Source organism: Capsicum annuum, chromosome 12 (genome assembly GCF_002878395.1).
Source record: "Capsicum annuum cultivar UCD-10X-F1 chromosome 12, UCD10Xv1.1, whole genome shotgun sequence".
Classification (NCBI taxonomy): domain Eukaryota; kingdom Viridiplantae; phylum Streptophyta; class Magnoliopsida; order Solanales; family Solanaceae; genus Capsicum; species Capsicum annuum.
This window is the reverse complement of record NC_061122.1, coordinates 45,946,526-45,966,852: the sequence shown is the minus strand read 5'-3', so window position 1 is coordinate 45,966,852 and position 20,327 is coordinate 45,946,526. Positions and strand designations below refer to the sequence as shown.

General features: G+C 34.7%; 1 long non-coding RNA gene across 1 annotated transcript; it reads left to right on the top strand.

Moving 5' to 3' along the window:
• The first annotated feature begins 17,594 nt into the window (after positions 1-17,594).
• LOC124889396 lies at positions 17,595-20,068 on the top strand. The gene is made up of 3 exons (XR_007048355.1): positions 17,595-17,621; positions 17,723-18,002; positions 19,760-20,068. It is a non-coding gene; the product is annotated as an uncharacterized LOC124889396 (long non-coding RNA).
• Positions 20,069-20,327: the final 259 nt, after the last annotated feature.

Sequence of the window (20,327 nt, the reverse complement as noted above, 5' to 3'; positions counted from 1 at the left end):
GATTATTTGATTTCTTGATATTGTGAAACTAGCAATTCTATGGTGCCTACTTATTTTTTGTACTATTATACTGATGAAATTGATGGTATGAGAATTAAGAGGATGATCTGAGAATATGATGTCAAGAAAAAATGGTGAAAAAGTGACATGAATAAAAGACTGAGATGATATGTGTTTTCCGTAATGAGAGGTTCTTATTAGTGATGTTGTGGATGGATCCTTGTGTAGTTCAATTATTTGATATTATTTAAGGATCCTTGTGTGGTCCGATCATTGAGATTATATTTAGAATTTTGTGCAGTTCTATATTGAAATTATAATGCGTTCCTTGTGAGGACTAGCTAAGTGACATTATCTTTGAGTTCCTTATGTGAATGAATTCTTAATGCTTGGCAAAATAATGAGTTTTAAATAAAAGTGACAAAAATTAGTAGAGGTTGTTGATACCTACAGAATTTTATCGATGACTTGTCTGGAATGTGATATTGGTGATGAGACTGTTAATGACCTGTAATCGATTTATTTTATTTGGCCTTGCTTATGTGCTAGTTTTGTGGGGACCACTCTTCAGGTGATTAAAAGTTAAGTGAAGCCAATAATAAAAATATTGTTAGGTAAAAATAAGAATGACTCTGTATATCTTAAATTGTGTTAGTGATATAAGAATAGTTTGGCTTGATCATGAAGTGTTTGTCGTTTAAAAATATTGAGTTAGTGATTGTCAGGACAAAAGTTGTAGTTGTGGATTTATGCATAAGGAAAAATCTTGAGAAGATAAATTATTGTTGACTTGACCTGGTCGCTGAATTATACATTTTCATGTCCCATAGAGTTGGCTAATATATGACACTTTTAGAGGATAGCAATTTCCATGATAGTGGCAATGTCAAAATTAAATGGCTTAGTTACATTCATAAAATAATTAAGGATGATCCTGAATGGGAGAATAAATAAATTATTAAATGGCATGATTGATCTTTTCTTGGGTAATACTTGGTGGATATTGCTTGTTAAGTGATTCAGGTATGATGATTAGATGGATATTAACAATATTGTGGAGGAGAATGTGTTGTAGGCTATAATTCTGTGGGACCTTAATGGCTAATAGAGTAAGTTTATGTAATACGCGAGAAGTTATGTTGTCATCTATGTATAGTAGTAAATACTAAGATTGAACCGTGGATGATCTTGAGATAAAAATAATAGTGTTTACGAAATGTTGAAGCTAGCTTTGTAGAATGAATTTAATATTCTTGATTGAGTTCATGTTGATATCTAAGTTATATGACTTGTAAGTGGTCTGGTGGCTTAAATATGATCAAATGTAGATTCTCCATGGGGTAGTATTGGCTAGAAACCGAGTCAAGTGTCTTAGGGAGAGTTTGTGTGTAGGATGGATTAGATGTGACTTATCTAGTGTCGGAAATTTGAGTAGAAGATTCATGTAGCATCTCGTGGCAGTTTTCAGAATAAAATTTGGGGCTCTAGATCTTCGGTAGAAAAAAGGTATTTTTGAATATTTATCCTCTTCAAGGTGAATCTTTTAACCATCTTTATCTTGCTTTCATAAAACTCAAGTTTCAGACTTAAGCCATTGAAAGGAGAATAAGTGATTCGTGTATAAATATTTGGCTCCACATCTTCGTATTTTGAAAAACTTTGATAGAATGATTGAGTATAGAATATGGGTTGGTCGATAAGAATATTAAGTGAGTGAATAGGGTGCAGTATAAGCAACTCTGTAAGTAATGTCTCTCTAATTCCAGCCTCATGTTTTTCTCCACTGAATGCCCATTCGGGGAAGAATGAATGGTAAATTGGTATCTGATTGTAATGACCCATTTCGTCATGACTAAATTATTCATAATAAATTCATGAAAATTCTTAATTTTCATTCCTCACTATTAACTTGTGTCCAAAATAGCCAATATTTTATTTATTAGATCACCTCAAACTTTTTTCGACGAAGATTTTAGCTTTCGGATGCGTCTAGATAGACTCAATCCCAATGAATTTAATTATTCATGAGTGATAATATCAATACTTTAGTTTTAAAGTTCTTTAGGTATGAATTAAGATCGTACAATATTCCTAACACAAAGTTAAGTATAAAACTTTCTTTCCGATACAATTTCGATATGGGTTTCTATTAGAGCCAACTTCAAACAACCATATCTCATAGCATATAAGGAGTTAGGGGTCCCAATACCTACTAAATCAAAGTTCTGCAAGTCCTCTTTCTAATACAACAAACTGTTCCTCAATCCGAATTCGGAGTAAGAAGTTATGACTGTTTTACTGAGCACTGTTCGAGCCAAAATGGGATTTCACTTTAGCAAAATTCTGATGATAGTTAAATCAGATTCATCCGTATTTTAGGTGTAGAAACCCCAATTTTCATTCCCCAACCCTAGAGAGATGAATTTTCAAAGCTTAAGGTGAAAATCCTTCGTTGAGGTAAGTTTTTCTATTTTTTTCTTCGTCTTTTAATTCTTTAACATGTTGGAATGCTTAAAAAGACCTTTAATGATGGAATTCTTTTGGCGAATACTCATGGGTATTTTTAATATGACCTAGAGAAGATTCTAAACTATAAATTAAATATTCCTAACATGAATTTCATAAACTAAATTATGAATTTTGACGGTTAGAAACCTTGAATTCCATAAAAATGAGATATTTAGCATAAAAACTTCATTTATCGAGATGGGTTAAGCTTGAAAGGGATAATTAATGATTAATTGAACTTGGGAGATGATATAGACCTTGAATTAAGGGTAGAATTAGTAGGTTTGAATCCCCAAGATATTTGTTTGAAGAGTAATTATTTAATTACTCTTATAATTATTTGATTTTTTTATGATTGATTATTTCAAGGGATGAATGAAAGAAAAGAGCATCCTTGTTGCAGCTTGCTTCTTCCAAAAGATTGGCGTCCAGGTATGCTAGGTTTAATGAGTAGAAGATTATGTTATTTTATATTTTCATAATTTAGATTTGATGGGAGAAAGCATGTCTAGGCCTGCGGGCATGGAGTTGAGGTAGATAAAGACACGGGAACTTAACTTTAATCCTGAAAACTATATTATTAATTAATTATGTGATATTTGTGATATTATGTGTTATGTGTCACAATGAGATTATTGTAAATGAAGGATGTGGACATGATAGTTCTTAGTTGTTCTAGTGATGAACCTAGTTGAGTTATAATCATATTAAGATGTATGTGTTGGACAATAATATGGTGAGGAGAACTATGCTAGAATTAAGTATTGATGAGCATAGTAATATCTAAAGGATAGATGACCGTAATTAGTGTGATGATTGTATTATATGGAAAGAGGTAGTGACATTTTTTAAATTAAGGAGTAAGTAATGCTCCAATAGTGATTTGCATGTTTAAACGTTAAATTGTGACTTATTTTGTGATATTCTTGTTTTGGTATTGATAAAAGGACTTTATCTATTGGATTTCCAGGAGTGGCTAAATTGGTGATAATTATGATTTATTGGATTATGCCTATGAGAAGCTTGTTTGATAACAATAACTCCTTGTACTAATGCCATGAATGACTTCTTGATGATCGTAATGAATTATTGAAATAATACCCATGAGAGGTCCAAAATATTGATAAATGAAAGCACTTGATTGAATTTCTTTATGATTGTAAGTAGACTTATAAATTTAGTACGTCGTATTGCATCTCGAAAGGTAGTGTGAATTTAATAAAATATAGATAATAGGTTACGTTTTAATTGGAGTTTAGACTCAACTTAATTGTGTGTATGCTCCTAACTTGGATACTTGTTGATTGGTATTCGAACATGCTTGAAATTATTGATGTTTGAATTGTTGATGCATATATAAATGATTATTGAAAATTCACTTGATCGAATTGTCTTATGACTTTAAGTTTACTTGTAAAATTGGCACATCGTGTTGTATGCTGTGAGGTAGTGTAAATTTGATATTGATATTAGTTGTTTATGGTGGATCGGGTACCACACCGGTATGGATATGCGTATGTTAGATCGGGTACCACACCGATACGGATATGTATATGTTGGATTGGGTACCACGCCAGTACGGATATGTGTATGTTGAATTCGGTAACGCATCGGTATAAATATGTATATGTTAGATCGGGTACCATGCAAGTACGAATATGTGTAGGTTGGATTGGGTACCAAGCCGATACGGATATGTGTATGTTGGATCGCGTACCATGCTGGTACGGATATGTGTATGTTGGTTCGGGTACCATGCCGGTACAGATACGTATATGTTTGATCGGGTACCACACTGGTATGGAATATATATATTTGATCGGGTACCACGCCGGTATGGATATGTGTATGTTCGATCGGGTACCACGCCGGTAAAGATACGTATATGTTGGATCGGGTACCACGCCGGTATGAATATGTATATGTTGGATCGGGTACCACTCCGGTATGGTACATGAACATAGATTGTTCCCTACAGGTCATGACTATTTGGTCAAAAATAAGTCTCATAGCATGTGTATGCATATTTGTGTTGAGTCTGTGGATGTTTACAGTATGGTTGATACTCTTAATGGTTAAGTGGCTTGTTTATGAGCACTGTTTGATCTATTACTGTTGTATTGTTGATTCATTGGGTATTTGATTGTGTGATATGTATTTGAAAAAGTGAATCTTTGTACTTACTTATATGTTGGTTGACTTGCTCCATTTATACGTGTTTTAATCGTTGCTTACCGGAACGGCTAGTTACCATTCTTTAATATTATAAGAGAGCATTTTGTTGTTAGCTCAAGTGGTTACTGTGGGTTGTCTATGATTACGTCATTTTTTCCTATGAATATGAGTAATGAAAAAAATACAGTGAATAAAGAGGAATAGTAATGTATTAGTGTTGGATTGTGGTTGATTGTGTGAACTAATTATGCGAGAGTATGTTAGTAGCGAATATAATATTGATGGAGTTGGAAGAGTAGTTAGATAATGTAAGTTATATAAGTAAAGTAATAATGTTACTACAACCTTAGTTGAATTATATTCCATTCAAGATGTCATGATTTATTTTCCTTAATTCTATTTTATGACTATATGAACTAACACGGTTGACCGATGATGTCTACCGGTACGTGTGGTTGTACTGTCCCTACTCTTCTACATTCCTTCTTGGTTGGTAGACTGGATGCAGGTTAGTGTGCAGTTACTATATGGATGACGATATTCCGCACTAACTTCTGCACTTTCTTCTCGGTAGATGTTAGAGTCTTTGTACTATTTATTTTATTGTCAGTCTATGCTGTAGTAGATAGCTCTTATACATATCTAACCAAGTCATGGGATAGAGAAGGACACTCTTAATAAGTTTTTGAAAAAGTTTATTTATTAATATTTAATTTATATTTTTATATTTAATCTAGTATTCCCTTAAAATAGAAGTTTTCTGCATATTTTAAGTTGGGTAATAAGGATTCTCCTAGCTGCTTAGAATAGCGTAGGTGTCCACACGGTCCAGTAGTTTGGGTCATGAAAACTAATCTTCACCTACGCTAGACCTAACCTCACCATATGTCACGCATTAAACATCGCTAGATACCTTGTTTCAGTTAAGCAAGATTCATTAACTAATACATTAGATTCCTAGCCATCATCAGTATCCAATCAATAAAGGCGTAAGCAACATTCCGCATCTTCCTTCATACCATAACAGAGAGATATGTATACAAACATATATGTATTCATAAACTGTAATCGTATTCTTTACGCTAATAAACACTCCTCGGATATTCAATCAAACACAACCGTTGTCCCATTAAGTTACCTGGAATAGTCAAAACATTATAATCACGGCCTTAGGCCCATATACATATCCAAAACTCATATCGATAATCATATTTATAACCCGTAACATATCTCTAATCATCTCACATATAAGAGGTATCTCACATATTGGAGGCATAATATAGATAGACATATAATCTTCTATAGGATATCTTATATCAATAGGTCATACATCAGGACTACGAGGATTATCACCTCTCTAGGCCAATTTGCACATGTAAGAGCAAATAGCATCTCTATTGTCCAATCATCAATTCTAAGAGTAAATAGTATCTCTATAGGCCACATAACGTATCTAGGAGAAATATCATCTCTAAATGCCCAATATCACTTCCACAGGAAGTATCATAACTATAACTCAAAAGCCATAATCTGGGAACATCAATACAAGTTACCAAGTTATGAAGTAACTTTATTGTAAGGTTTACTAGCCTCATCTATGTCTAACATTCGCAATTAAGTCCACAAGTCTAGGCCCAAGTGGGTCAGACGATCCCACTTCTAATCCTCAATTTCCATAATTAGGCACACTATTCCCCAAACTAGGGCTAAGGTATCTAGTTCATGTTCTATATGTCAAGTAAGCCATATTCAAGCCTAAGATAGAAATTTCGACTAGAAACAAGGTTACTCAAGTCAACTCTACCCAACTTATGGTTTCAAGACTACCACACTAGCCCAATAAGTCTAAATATACAAATCATGCTTCAAATACTAAAACCACATCCCAAACATAGGTTTACATCATAACCATTCTACAACTAATCTAAACTAGAGAGGGAAATCAATAGGATTAAAAAGGGGTATAAACATGCCATTTTATGGGTCCCAAGCCCGTATCTAAACTCCAAACATCAACAATCGAGGCCAAGTCATCCTACTCAAAATAAAATCCTAACATCCATATCCACACAAAAGATATATATCACACATCATGTATGAAGAAAAGTAGACAGAAGCCTACCAGAACCCACACTTAGAAAACTTCACATCCAGCATTTTCTCTCCTAAAAACCCAAAACAATCCTTAAGTGATTCTCATGTTCCTTTTTACTCTTAGAATAAACCAGAATATCATCAATAAAGACAATCACGAAAAAATTCAAGTAGGGTTTAAATATTTCATTCATCAAACTCATAAAAGCAGTTGGGGCATTAGTCAGCCCAAAAGACATCACAAGAAACTCATAGTACCCATATCGGGTTTGAAAGGCAGTCTTAGGAATATCATTAGGCCGAATCTTAAGTTGCTGATACCTGCAACTAGTCAAATAAATCATAGATATGAGGCAAAGGATACTTATTACAAAATGTAACTTGTTAAACTACCTATATTCTATACACATATGAAGACTACCATCCTTCTTCTTCACAAACAAGACATAAGCACCCCATCAAGAGGCAGTCGGACAGATAAAACCCTTACTCAACAAATCCTGCAACTAAGCCTTTAGCTTGCTCCACTCAGTCGAAGCCATCCTATAGGGAGGAATATAAATAGGATGAGTACCTGGCTCTAGATCTATATAAAAATCAATGTCACAGCCTGGTGGCATACTAGGTAAATCTTTAGGAAAAACCCTTTTGGAACTCACACACCACAGAAACTGACTGAATAGGTGGGACCTCTATGGAAGTATCCTGAAAATGTGCTAGGAAGGCCAACCGACCTCTCCTAATTAACCTCTTGCACATAGAAAGGAAATAAGTTTTTAGAGTAGGACTATAATCACCCTCACACTCAAGTCTATCTATTCCCAGCATAGTCACAGTCACTGTCTTAACATGATTGTTAGTAGAGCATGATACAGAGACAACCAACTCATACCCAAAATTATAGCAAAATCTACCATGTCTAGAATCATAAAATCGGCCTAAGTTTGATACCCCATAAACATAAAAGAACAAGATCGATAAATCCTATCAACAACAACAAAATCACTAATAAGAGTAGACACGTGAATTAGAAGGTCAAGTAAATCACATACCATGTCTAAACCCACAACAAAATTAGAAGACATATATGAGAAAGAAGAACCAAGATCAAATAATACAGTGACCATCCGATTATAGATAAAAATAGTATATGTAATGACAATATCTGATACCTCAGCCTTGAGCTTGCTTGAAAAAAGCATAGATATAGGCCCTACCACCAATTTGAGCATCATTTTTATCAAGCTAAGAACCACCTCAATAAGGTTGATTACAACCCCTACCTACCTAATGACCACCACGACCACTCTGTGAACAACCTTTACCATTACTACTACCTCCCCTAACTACTAGAACTAAAGCTCTAGGAGCCTGTTGTTGTCCTAACTAACCAGTTCTATACCATACCTTTCAACCACACCCATCTTCAAGAATAAGAATGAAAGAAGTTAGATACCAATTGGAATAGTCAGATACCAATTAAAATCAAGTAATATCATGTAAGAAAGAAGAATTTAAATTTTCCTAATGTCTTATAGCCTCTCAAAGAAAAGTACAGACGTTTTCATACCATTCCCCAAAAATCTACTAGACATGTTCTTGTACGATGAGATCGATGAACCTAGGGCTCTGATACCAACTTTATCACGACCTAAATGGCCATGAGTAGCACCAATACTAACCTTCCCGTGGGAGAACCATCTAAACTGAACCATTGCCGAATCACTTAGTCAATATTAAAACGATATTATCATAAAACAAACTTAACAAAAATAATCCAGGACTAATCACTATTAATGCAAAAATTAACAAACTACTTACTGAAATTCCCAAGACCTAAAAGTCAGCATACAAAAACTTCTAAACAATGCTGATGTCCGTAAAAGATATCCAAAAATAAAGTAAATAAAGAATATTTCATTGCCCGAAAGATGGGCAAGAAAAAATAAGATAACCTATGGTAGCCTGGAGATAGAGTGCTCACCCTTGGATTAAGAGCTGCTATTAAACTCTAGAGGTGAGGTCGTATCTGAGCCTCTAAAACACTTTCTGCACTCAACAAAAGAAGAGTACAGGGGAGTATCAATACAAACCACTATGTACTGGTAGGTATCATAGGCCAACTCAATGAAATATCATGTACACTACATAAATCAAATAACAAGTAGACAGGCATCGTCACATAACAAATATACAATGAATCAATAATACAACAACAGGTCAAACAGTGCTTACAAATAAGCCACATAACCATTAAAAGTATCAACCATACTGTAAACACCCACAGAACAACACAAATATGTACACACATGTTATTGACTTATTTTTGTCCAAATAATCATGACCTACAAGGAATAATCTATGTTCATGTACCGCACTGCTGTGGTACCTAATCCACCATATACATATCCATACCACCATGGTACCCGATCAATCATATACATATTCGTACCGGCATGGTACTCGATCCAACATATACATATTCATACCAGTGTGGCACCCAATCCAACATATACATATCCGTACCGATGTGGTACCCGATCCAACATATACACATTCGTACTGACGTGTAACGCCCTGCATTTTTGAGCTAAAAATCAGACCATTGTTCCTACGTGTGTAAACTCTAATTCCATGGTTTATATTTAAATTCATATGTCATGATCTTTCTCCTAGTGTATGAAGTGATTATGAGGTAAAAAGTGTTCAGAGAAATCACTTAGAGCAAAGTTTAGCTAGGGATCTTTCATTCATCCAAAGTTTGATATTCGATTCTAAAATGGTCTAATTTGAACATATATAACTTTTGATAAACATATAATTTTGCATCTCAAGGCCTACCAAATTGTACATAATTGAATTATCTTTCCAACAATACCAATTTGCCAAAATCCGATAACCGAGCAAAAAGTTATGGCATTTTCTGTGTGAGGCAGTAAGTCGACATAATCTTGATGTGTCGCGTCGACTACGCCCTGAAACAAAACCTGATGTGAATCTAAAGTGGTTTTACGTGTTATTTTAATTCATAAAGGGTCTAGGGGTATTTTAATCATATTCTCTCACCCAAATTTCATCCCTAATCATCCTTAAACAAATTAAGCCTATTAGTGACGTTTTAACTCTCTTAAGATCCCTAATCCATTTTTCAAGAACACAAGAGGAGAAAACAACTAGGGTTTGGGCAATCAAGCTTCAAGGTCCAATCTTTTCAAAATTTCTTCTTAATTCTTCACAATTAAGGTGCGTGGGGTTTTCCTATACTACATGGGCATGGTGAAAACATTTTTAATGGTGTTTTGAATGTTGAGAAATCATGAATTTGTAATGGGCCTTGAATTAAATTTACAACTGTATATTGTGAATCCTTTTTGGTCTTTCCCTTAAAAAAATTAATTTCATTTATATATATACATATGTATGCATCTATAGTTAATAACTGAATTGAGAGCATAACTAATTACACTCCCTCTTATGTAACACCTTTAGATTTTCTCATGTTACGAATTGAAGAATGTTATATTTAGAAGCATGGTATCAATATTCTTGACTATTGTTGAATGATTTAAGATTGATTTTAAATTGATGAGTGTGGGTTTTACATGTTGAAAAATATTGAAAATGTATAATGAAAGAATTGCATGGTTTGTCAAAAACACATGACCACCACATGTTTGTTAAAATGCTGAAAAGAAAGATTCTTTGAATAATTTGACATATGTTTTTAAGTATGAGTCTTCTTAAATGGTCCGAACTATGGTGGTCTAAACTTTATGTTTTGAAAGAATAGATTATAATGTGATATTTTATGGCTTAGAGATTCGACTTGCAAGTCAATGGTATGATGATACCATATAAATGAATGACATAATAAAGTAAGAGTTTCAGACTTGATTTTGGAGAATACATGTCTTAAAGAGATAAAAATAGGTGTAAAGAGAGTTAGGTGGTTTCCCGAAGAAGGCTTGAGTTCAAATAACTCCTAGCCCAAAATCGTGTTTTGCCGATACGGGTTCACTATGTCCCCATGAAGGACCATATGTTGGCCTAGAGCCCTGTGGCATATTAGAGACAAAGACTCCAACCCTTAAGGCAAACTTAGGTTGAGGGCTTGGCTGCCAAGTTAAGCGTAGATTCCATATAGCTCATGGGATTTTAGAGTTGTGGGGTATTCCACTGTAACGCCCCAATTTGCTGAACCGGAATGCTACATGGTGCTTATGACCCTGAGGAACCACAAGCTAACCCATGACTGATATATGTACCTATACACTGCATAATATACTTGTAGAATAAGAAAAATATGAATAATAGGCCATAAGGTTCAACTGAATAGAATATCTGATAAATAATAACATCCATATAGGGTAACAAATACCCAAAACAACTGAAATCTGAATCAAAAATCTGAACTTAATCTGAAAGCCTTTAAATACTGTCTAAAATAAAAAGTTGAAGAAACATGTTACAACTAACTCCGTCTAGCAAAACAGAACTGAAATAATGAATGAAATAAAATAATATCGTCCTCGAATGGATGAGGACTCACTGCAACCCTACAACTGGAATGCTACTGTTGATCTGGAACTCATGCCTCTGAACCTATGGTGTAACATGAAAGAAAGCACCATAGCGCAAATGCGTCAGTACGACTGGGAATACTGAGTATACGAGTAAGATAGGCTAAATACAAAAGGGTTTACATGCATGAACAATGCTAACTGACTGACTGATATGAATGCAAGAGTACGAACATGCATACATAGTAACTAAAATTGTGAATACATGATATCTGGATCTATACGCTAATACATGGTTTACTATTATCTAACATGACTGATACTGAAATTTTGATAACATGGATGACTGTGTCTGACAGTCCTAAATCTGATGGAACTACCTGAGCTTTATACTGTAACTAAATTGACTGTAACTGACGGTTCTGGTATACTGAAATCTGAAGAACTATCTGAGTTCTTTTATTGAGACTAGGACTGAAACTATGAGAGGTAGTCGCTTAACCGATATGCCCCAATAATGCATATAGCTAGGTTGGGGTCCAATCTCTGCCCCGACTAGAAGGGTGTCAATACGTCACCACTGGTAAGGACAGCTGTGAGTGACCCTTAGCTAGCAAGTACTCGAATGAGAATGGTGGGAACCCTAAACTGACAGGTTAATCCACCCCATCAACCCTAATCTGGCAGGTTAAGATATCTCAACCTATGTTGGCTACATAGTTCTGGAACACAATGATGACTACTAAGAATCACACCCTAAACTGGTAGGTGAGTTTCCATCCTTGGGTTCACTCGGTGCTAACTTCTACTTCCATCTGAAGAGACTGAACATGATTTAACTAGTTGTACATGGACTGAGTAATTGACTTCCGTTGACTGACGGAATAGTACTACTATCTGAGAATTTATTGAGATCATGAAATTTATGAGATTTCTTGAGTCACATGACTGACGGAGTTCTATAGATCATGGCTTGACTGAGATTATCGTGATAACACGACATGGCTCTAGGCACACAGCTATATTTTTTGGGTACTAGTACCCCCAGGACTTGATGGAAGGAAACTAACACACATAACTGACTTGATCATAAAATGGAGGCCACAATTCACCATATCATAAGTAGGGGATTTCACACTAAGCATAGTTCTCAACATCTTACGTATGGAAGGGAAATTTATACAACATGTGTATACTTGCATAGCTTCAATATCATGCTTAATCCATATCACAACAACGACGCATATTAATCACGTGGAATTCATGTGAAATCATAAAGCATAGAGCATAGACTTGTCATTTAAGCACTATTAAATGATGGGACATGAATTCTATCATCCTAGGCCTTTTATCAAACACTTTGCATGCATTCTTTTAACTTAGGTGTGTTTTCATGAATTATCCCATTTTAAACCCCATATAGTTCATGGATTTCAACTAACGAACATATATACTTGATGAAAACACCTTTATATATCATCTTGAAACTTAAACAACAATCATCAACATGTACATGGTCATATCACAATAAGACAATCATAATATAATATTTAAAACATGGTTCTTAAGTTTTATGAACAAAATGGATCCATAGATGAACACTACGCATACCTTAGATGGAAGATTATTGATGATTGATGGAGAAATTTGCTTGAACTTAAATCCCCAATTGAAAACCCTAATGTGTTCTTGAGAGGATTTTGAGAGAAAGAGTATGTTTTGGTGAAATAAGAGCTTAATTCTGTGTTTATGAAATATATATAGGGGTGGAAAGATAATCCAAATACCCCTCTAGATGCGTCATTTAATTTCTGTGAAAATTACCCGATTTGGGCTCCCGGTGCAACACGGAGATATCACGTTGCCCCTCGTTTGTGACCTGGAAACTCACCGTGATGGGGTGGAATTGCGGAGAGACACTGGAAACTGACAAACGTCATTTTGACTTACGGCACGCGCGCCACTGACTGAAATAACGCTGCTGAAACTTTAAATCGCCATAACTTATTCACCGGGTGTCCGTTTTAGGTGAATTTGGTATCGATGGAACTCTTATTCAATTCTATACAATTTAGAGGGTATAAATCTGCCAAAATACCACCTATAAACCAAGTTATGCTCATTCAAAGATGACCTATGTTAAATCACAAACGAAAACTTGGTGGATTCAAAAGTTCTTAGCTTGGCTTACTCTAAGTGACTCTTATGAACATGCTTAGTAAATCATAAGCTCTATTATCACTAGGATACTCATCCTAATTCATGTACTCCAATATGAATCACGGGATAGGAGGTTTCAAGTGTAGGAACAATGGTTCATTTGTAGCTTAGAAATATACGGGTATGACAATATCTCCCCCTTGGAAATATTCATCCTCAAATGAGACTGACTGAAATGGGGATAGGCGATAAATTGGAGTACGTGCAATACATACACTACTGGAACATGATCTCATGATGGACATGACTGATAAGCTAAACATATCATACTGGACATGCATATCTGATATATGAGTAACTGATTCATAAATGCATAACTGAGATTTCTGATAACTGAGTTCTCCCAATGATAATGCATATTTGATGCATTATTATACACTAGACTGATACATGAATGCATGACTGAATATGCAATGGTACTTGATACCAGATTTGTGATGAAACATGAACATGAACTGAAAACCAAGTTGTATAGAATACTGAACGAAAAACTGAATAAGCTTAAGGAGAACTATTACCTTGAGCTTGATCTGGATTGGCAGAGAAGAGGTGAGGATACTTGGTACGTATGTCTGCTTCTGCTTCCCAAGTAGCTCCCTCAACGGACTGATTTCGCCAAAGAACTTTGACTATAGGGACTTCTTTATTCCTCAGTTTACGAGTCTGATAGTCTAGAATTTCAACCAGAATTTCCTCATAGAAGAGACTGTTCTGATTGCCAATGCTCTGAATAGGGACTACGACTGATGGATCACCTATGCACTTCTTAAGCAAAGAGACATGAAAGACTGGATGAATTGAGGCTAGATCTGAAGGCAATTCAAGCTCATAAGCTACCTTGCCTAAGCGACTGAGAATCTTGAAGAGATCGATATATCGGGGACTGAGCTTTCCCCTCTTGCCGAACCTCTTTACTTTCTTCATGGGAGAGATCTTTAGATAGACATAGTCATCAACCTCAAACTCAAGATCCTTTCTACGAACATCAGCATACGACTTCTGTCGGCTCTGAGCATCCCAGAGTCTTTCTCTGATTAACTGGACTTTCTCTAAGGCATCGAATACTAAGTCAGGCCCTATGACTGAGGCCTCACTAACTTTGACCACCCGATTGGAGATCTGCACCTCCTACCATAGAGAGCTTTAAATGGAGCTATTTTAATACTGGAATGATAGCTATTATTGTATCCAAACTAAATCAAAGGCAAGTGGTCATCCCAACTTCCCTTGAAATTAATTGCACACGCCCTTAGCATATCTTCAAGAGTCTGAATGGTCCTTTCTGCTTGACCATCTGTCTGAGGATGAAAAGTTGTACTGAGATGAACTTGGGTACCAAGACCCTTTTGGAATGCTTTTCAGAAGTGAGAGGTAGACTGGGTACCTCTTTATGAGATGATAGATAATCGAACACCGTATAATCTGACCAACTCCCTGATATAGAGTTTGGCATAATCCTCGGCTAAATAAGAGGTACGGACTGGAAGAAAATGGGCTGACTTGGTGATTCTATCTACAATGACCCAAACTGAATCATGTTGATGACAAGTTCGAGGCAAACCCATCACGAAATCCATGTTCACTTCTTCCCACTTCCAAGTAGGAATGGTGAACTCCTGCATGGAACCACTAGGTTTCTGATGCTCTATCTTAACCTGCTGACATATAGGGCACTTAGCCACAAATTCTATAATATCTCTCTTCATCCCACTCCACCAATAGATCTCTTGTAGGTCACGGTACATCTTAGTGTCCCCTGGATGAATACAGTATCGCGCACCATGCGCTTCTACAAGAATTTGCTGCTTTAAATCATCTACACCTGGAACACAGAGATGACCCTGACAACGAATGACACCATCTCCCCCTTGGGATCATTTGGTTGGTTTATTGGAGGGGGCTAGCTGGTCAGCGAGAGGGGTGTTGTCGTTGTCTTTGGCGGCGTCAGATCTAGGACGCGATGGAACGGGAAAAGAGGAGGATGAGAGGGGGTCCTGTGGTGGTGTTGGAGCGGCGCTGGCGGCGACACTGTTGGTTGTTGTTGTTCGCCGGTGGGGGACGAGAAGGGTCGTTTGGTTGGAGTGGTGGCCTGGTCGTCGACGGTCGGGGCGGTGGAGGTGGGATGGCCTCATGGTAGCGGCGATGCCTCCCTTGGTCGGAGAACGTTTGAGAGAGAGGGAGGCGTAAGAGAGAGAGAGAGGTAAAGGCGAAAGAGAGGGGGAGGGGTTGATTTTGGTTTAGGAATTTAGGTTTAGGGTTTGTTTTTGGTTTAAATGGGAAAGTTGGATCAGTTGTGATTAACGGCTGGGATTAAAATAGGGGCTCAATAATTTAATTTGGAGTATTTGTGGCTGAGTTTGATGTAAATTGGCTAGAATTGAAATGATTTTGGCTAAAATTGACATGAACTGAATTAAAATTGGCTAAATTTTTAATGACTTGAGTAAAAGTTAGGCTATAAAACGAATGAATTAGACAAATGACTTCAATTTTTAGGTTGTTATTTAAATCAAAGTAGGGATAACAATATAATTAAATAATGAGTAACAATATTAAATAATAAGTAATAAACAATAGAAATAAATAATAATAAATAATAATAACAAAATAATAATTAAATTATAATAATAAATAATAATATATAATAACAACGTCAATAAAATACAAAAATAATAATAATAAATAGTATTAAATAGTAGAAAATTAGACAATGTATTTGCAAAAAAAGTAAGTGTGCACAATTATGTGAAAATAATTTAATTAATAAAATTACGTAAAACGTCGTATTTGATTTTAAAATTATAAAAATGATGTCAAACGATAATAAAACAATTTTATGCATTTTTCGATATTGTGAATGTGATACGTTAGTACGTATTCAATATATAAAAAAATAATGTGTAAAAATATTAATAATTAAAATTAAATAATCTTGATAAAAATAGCAGCCTAGAAGTGATATCGGGAGGTCAAAATTGAGTGTCAACACAAGGTCTTGTCCTTCCGTAAAGCTTCCAAATAGTCAAAATCTCTTCAATTGTATAATTTACATAAGAATTCGAATCTCAGACACCTTTTGTAAATTTCTATTCTAAGAACTATAGGCCTAAAGCCTAAAAGTTTATTGAAATCATAATTATAGAAAGAGAACAAAATAACATACTAATTATGTGTTATTAAAGAAACCACGAACGGTGCGTGCATTAGTTAAACCATGAAACAAGAACAATCAACTTTAACCATTATTATAACTGACAATAATTACTACATTAGCTATTAATTTATAGGCAGCCACCATTTGTTTCTGGTGATGGACTTTTTCACCAACGTAGCAACCAAATCCAACCAATAGTTATCATGTTTTTATAGATATATAGTTAATAATCCACCATTCATTACAGCCTAATCAATCCATTAATTAGTAGCTCCAATCCTAATACACCAATTTCAAATCCACAGTAAAGAAACTCACCCAGAAAACTTCTTGCCTAATTCCCACTTACCCTCACCTCATAAGTTTGTACTTAACAGTAGATAGGCAAGATAGTAGGAAATTAATTCACGTAAAAGGGTTACCTAATGCTCAATCGAGAGGTTCTTCTTAAAACTGCAGAAGAGGAAAAATAATTGCTGACTGTCGTACCCCTCTTATCCTAACTTGTTATTATTAAAGTTAATTCCAAACCCTCCCCACTTAAGTTTTATTCTAGTACGTAAGTATCAATAATTAAAAAAAATGCCAACTTGGCCATTAATTACCAACTAAAATAAATCTAAAATATTCAAACTTTGAAAAGTTTCTCGAAATTTGTTTGGAACATCAGGAAAACAGACTAAATATGTATATTGACTAAAAGTATGTTCCGAACCTATTGGGAATATTAAAACACTAATATGAGGTCGTCTCGGTCAAAAGTAGACTGTAATTGAACTTTACTTGGTAAAAACTGAATAATCCCACTCATGAATTAAATTACTTCCGAGCAGCTCAAGAATTGGTACTACCCATCCCGTAAGTCATAATTCATGTATATAAAGACGGGAAGAGAAAAAATGCAAAAAGATCACTAAAATTCACGAAACGACTAGGAGGGTCGTTACAAGGTTTGCCTCTTTGGAAAACCTACATTTCTCCGCCTCTCTTTTTCTTTTAACTGTATATCTCGTCTTCAAGTTTATATTTTTGTGTTTTGTTTGAATTGCAGTATGTAGCAAAGAAGAAAAGGGTTGAAGGTTTTTCATTATGAGGTTAAATTATCCTTGCGTCCACTAGAGGTTGATCCCGCATGTTGTTGGATAGTGAAACTTCAAGATTTCTTCCTCGCCACTGAGCCAACCACCTGCTTGGTTGTGGATTCTGATCATAGAAAACATATTTGTCTTAATATAATTTTCAACAAAATTACAGGTTCTACTATAGCAGGTGTGGGTTTCAAGAACCTCTATTAGGGGTTAGGATCCTCAATGAAATTTGCAAAACCGAAGGTATATACATATATCCAACTCCTTTTTCATCTTTTTTGGTAGCCTTCTAAAGTTATAATTATCTATGGTTTATGTGGTTAAGTATTAGTTTTCAAAAATCATGTTGATGATAATGTTGGCAGCGTTTCTCATATTGAAGATTTGGGTACAAGTTGACTTTCTCTATAAACTTTTGCTTTAGTGGATTTTAATGGTAAATATTTTCACAAGTGTAAAATTTAAGTTCCAAACCAAAAAATTTACTTAATAAATTACATTCTGATATTTCCTTAGATTTGCTAACAAAGGACAATTTTCTAATATGATTTGACTTGTGTTCTTTTTTACTGTTTTATTTCATAATGTTAGGTATATCTCTAGTGGCCTTTACATACAAGAGAGTGGAAGAGCAAAGAGAGACTAATAAAAGTCAATACGGTGTGAGATATCCAATCCCGATGAGCTGCCACCGACTGGAGTAATAATTATTACTTCCTCCGTCTCAAATTGAGATGACATATTAATTAAGAAAAATAATTAATAACATGTCTAGTTTACTATAGTACCTCTGTTAAATAATGTTTATATTTTAATTTAAAGAAAAAATAATTAATGTAAAGGGTAAAACATGGAAAAAAATTATCTTTTTTTAATTAATGAAAAAAGACAAGTAAAATGAGAAATCAAATTAAAAAATTTTGGACGAATAATTTGAGATGGAGGGAGTAGTTTCCAGGGCAATAAGGGGTATTGTCTCTCCCTCTACTCGCTTTATTTCATTTTTGGTTGAGTACATTCTTCTTATTTTCTATACATTCAATTTTTTAATTTATAATTTAGGATTTGCTTTCTTTTCTTTAGTTGTACTTCGTACTTTAATTTGACTTATGTTTCTCTTTTAGGTAAAAAAAAAATATCTAAAAATTGAAGTAACTAAGCACATTATTGTCGAATGAAGTAGTAATTCATAAGCAAATTATTTCAATGCTTTTTTCTTTTAAATGCGGTGCAAATCAGACTGCTTATCAAAGGTTAATTGACAAATTTCTATACTTAACTATTACCACTCTCATTTAGTGTCCAAACATCGAGTCAATTTCTTCCACAACCTAAGAGGTCTCATACAAAAGCAACCCTTGGAGTGACGAAGTACATTAATAGAATCCAAGACAGAGAATACTACTTGAAATAGATTGTCATTTCATTAGGAAAAAAGCTCAGCAAGGTCTCATCAACACAAAATATATCTCTACTTTTGATCAACAATGTAAATATTCTCACCAAAGGACTTAGATGAGTTGAACATTTTTAAACCATGCCTAACTTGAGGAGCAGTGTTGAAAGGGTAAAAAGGACAAAATTATAATTTCACATAGTTAGTTGGATTAGTCAGTTATAATAACCAATCTTATAGTTAAGTTAGTTAATTACATGTCAATTAGTGTTAAGTCTATTAAGCTTAGGTAAGTATAAATATACCATCAACTAGTATCAATATATAATTTCCTGATTTCATTTCGACTCTCTCAAGTACTATTATTTTTCTTTTTTCATCATCAATCTCTTGATGATTTTCTCTGATTAAGAACAATGGTAACTAACTCCAAGAGTGAGCTTGTACACATAGATGTGACGTAGATATATTGAACCAAAGGTGGTCACTTAAACATCACCTGTCAAAAAAATTATACTGTTCATACAGAAAATAATATGTATTTATGTCAAAAATAACATTTTAAAGATATATACATACTAACATTTTGAACATACCTTAACAGTACGATACCACAGATTTTTATCAAAGGCAGAAGCAGTAAAAATGACTTAAGGGAACTGAGTTGCAGCTTTAATGGTGTCATTGGAAGACGCGACAAGGTCTTTTACCCTTTGTATTATGGGTAATGAAGCATTGCAGAAGGAAAGGAGATGGTAACTGAGTTGGACGAGTCACATGAAAATGAAGGTTGAGTTGATTCAGTGTAGAGGACTGCACCGAAAGGAAGAAGATGAAGGTAACAATGACTTTATTTGTTATTGGGTGTCCCATTTTGCATATATTTAATTTATGGTGTATGATTTGTAGAACAAGTCACTTATATAAGTACTTACATATAGATAAAACTGAACACCAGTAAACATAACAAATAAAGATGTCAATTTACTGGAACTAGCCAATGGTGAATTTGATCTGCGAGGCCTCTTTTATTCGATTCTATAATTATACTTTTTTTTATCCGAATCATTTATAATTGGTGAATTTAGTATACATTGAGGACATCTTTGATTGTCTTCTGCTACTGAATTTGATGGTGGGTAATCAAAAGAGTTTCATGAAGGAAAATTTTT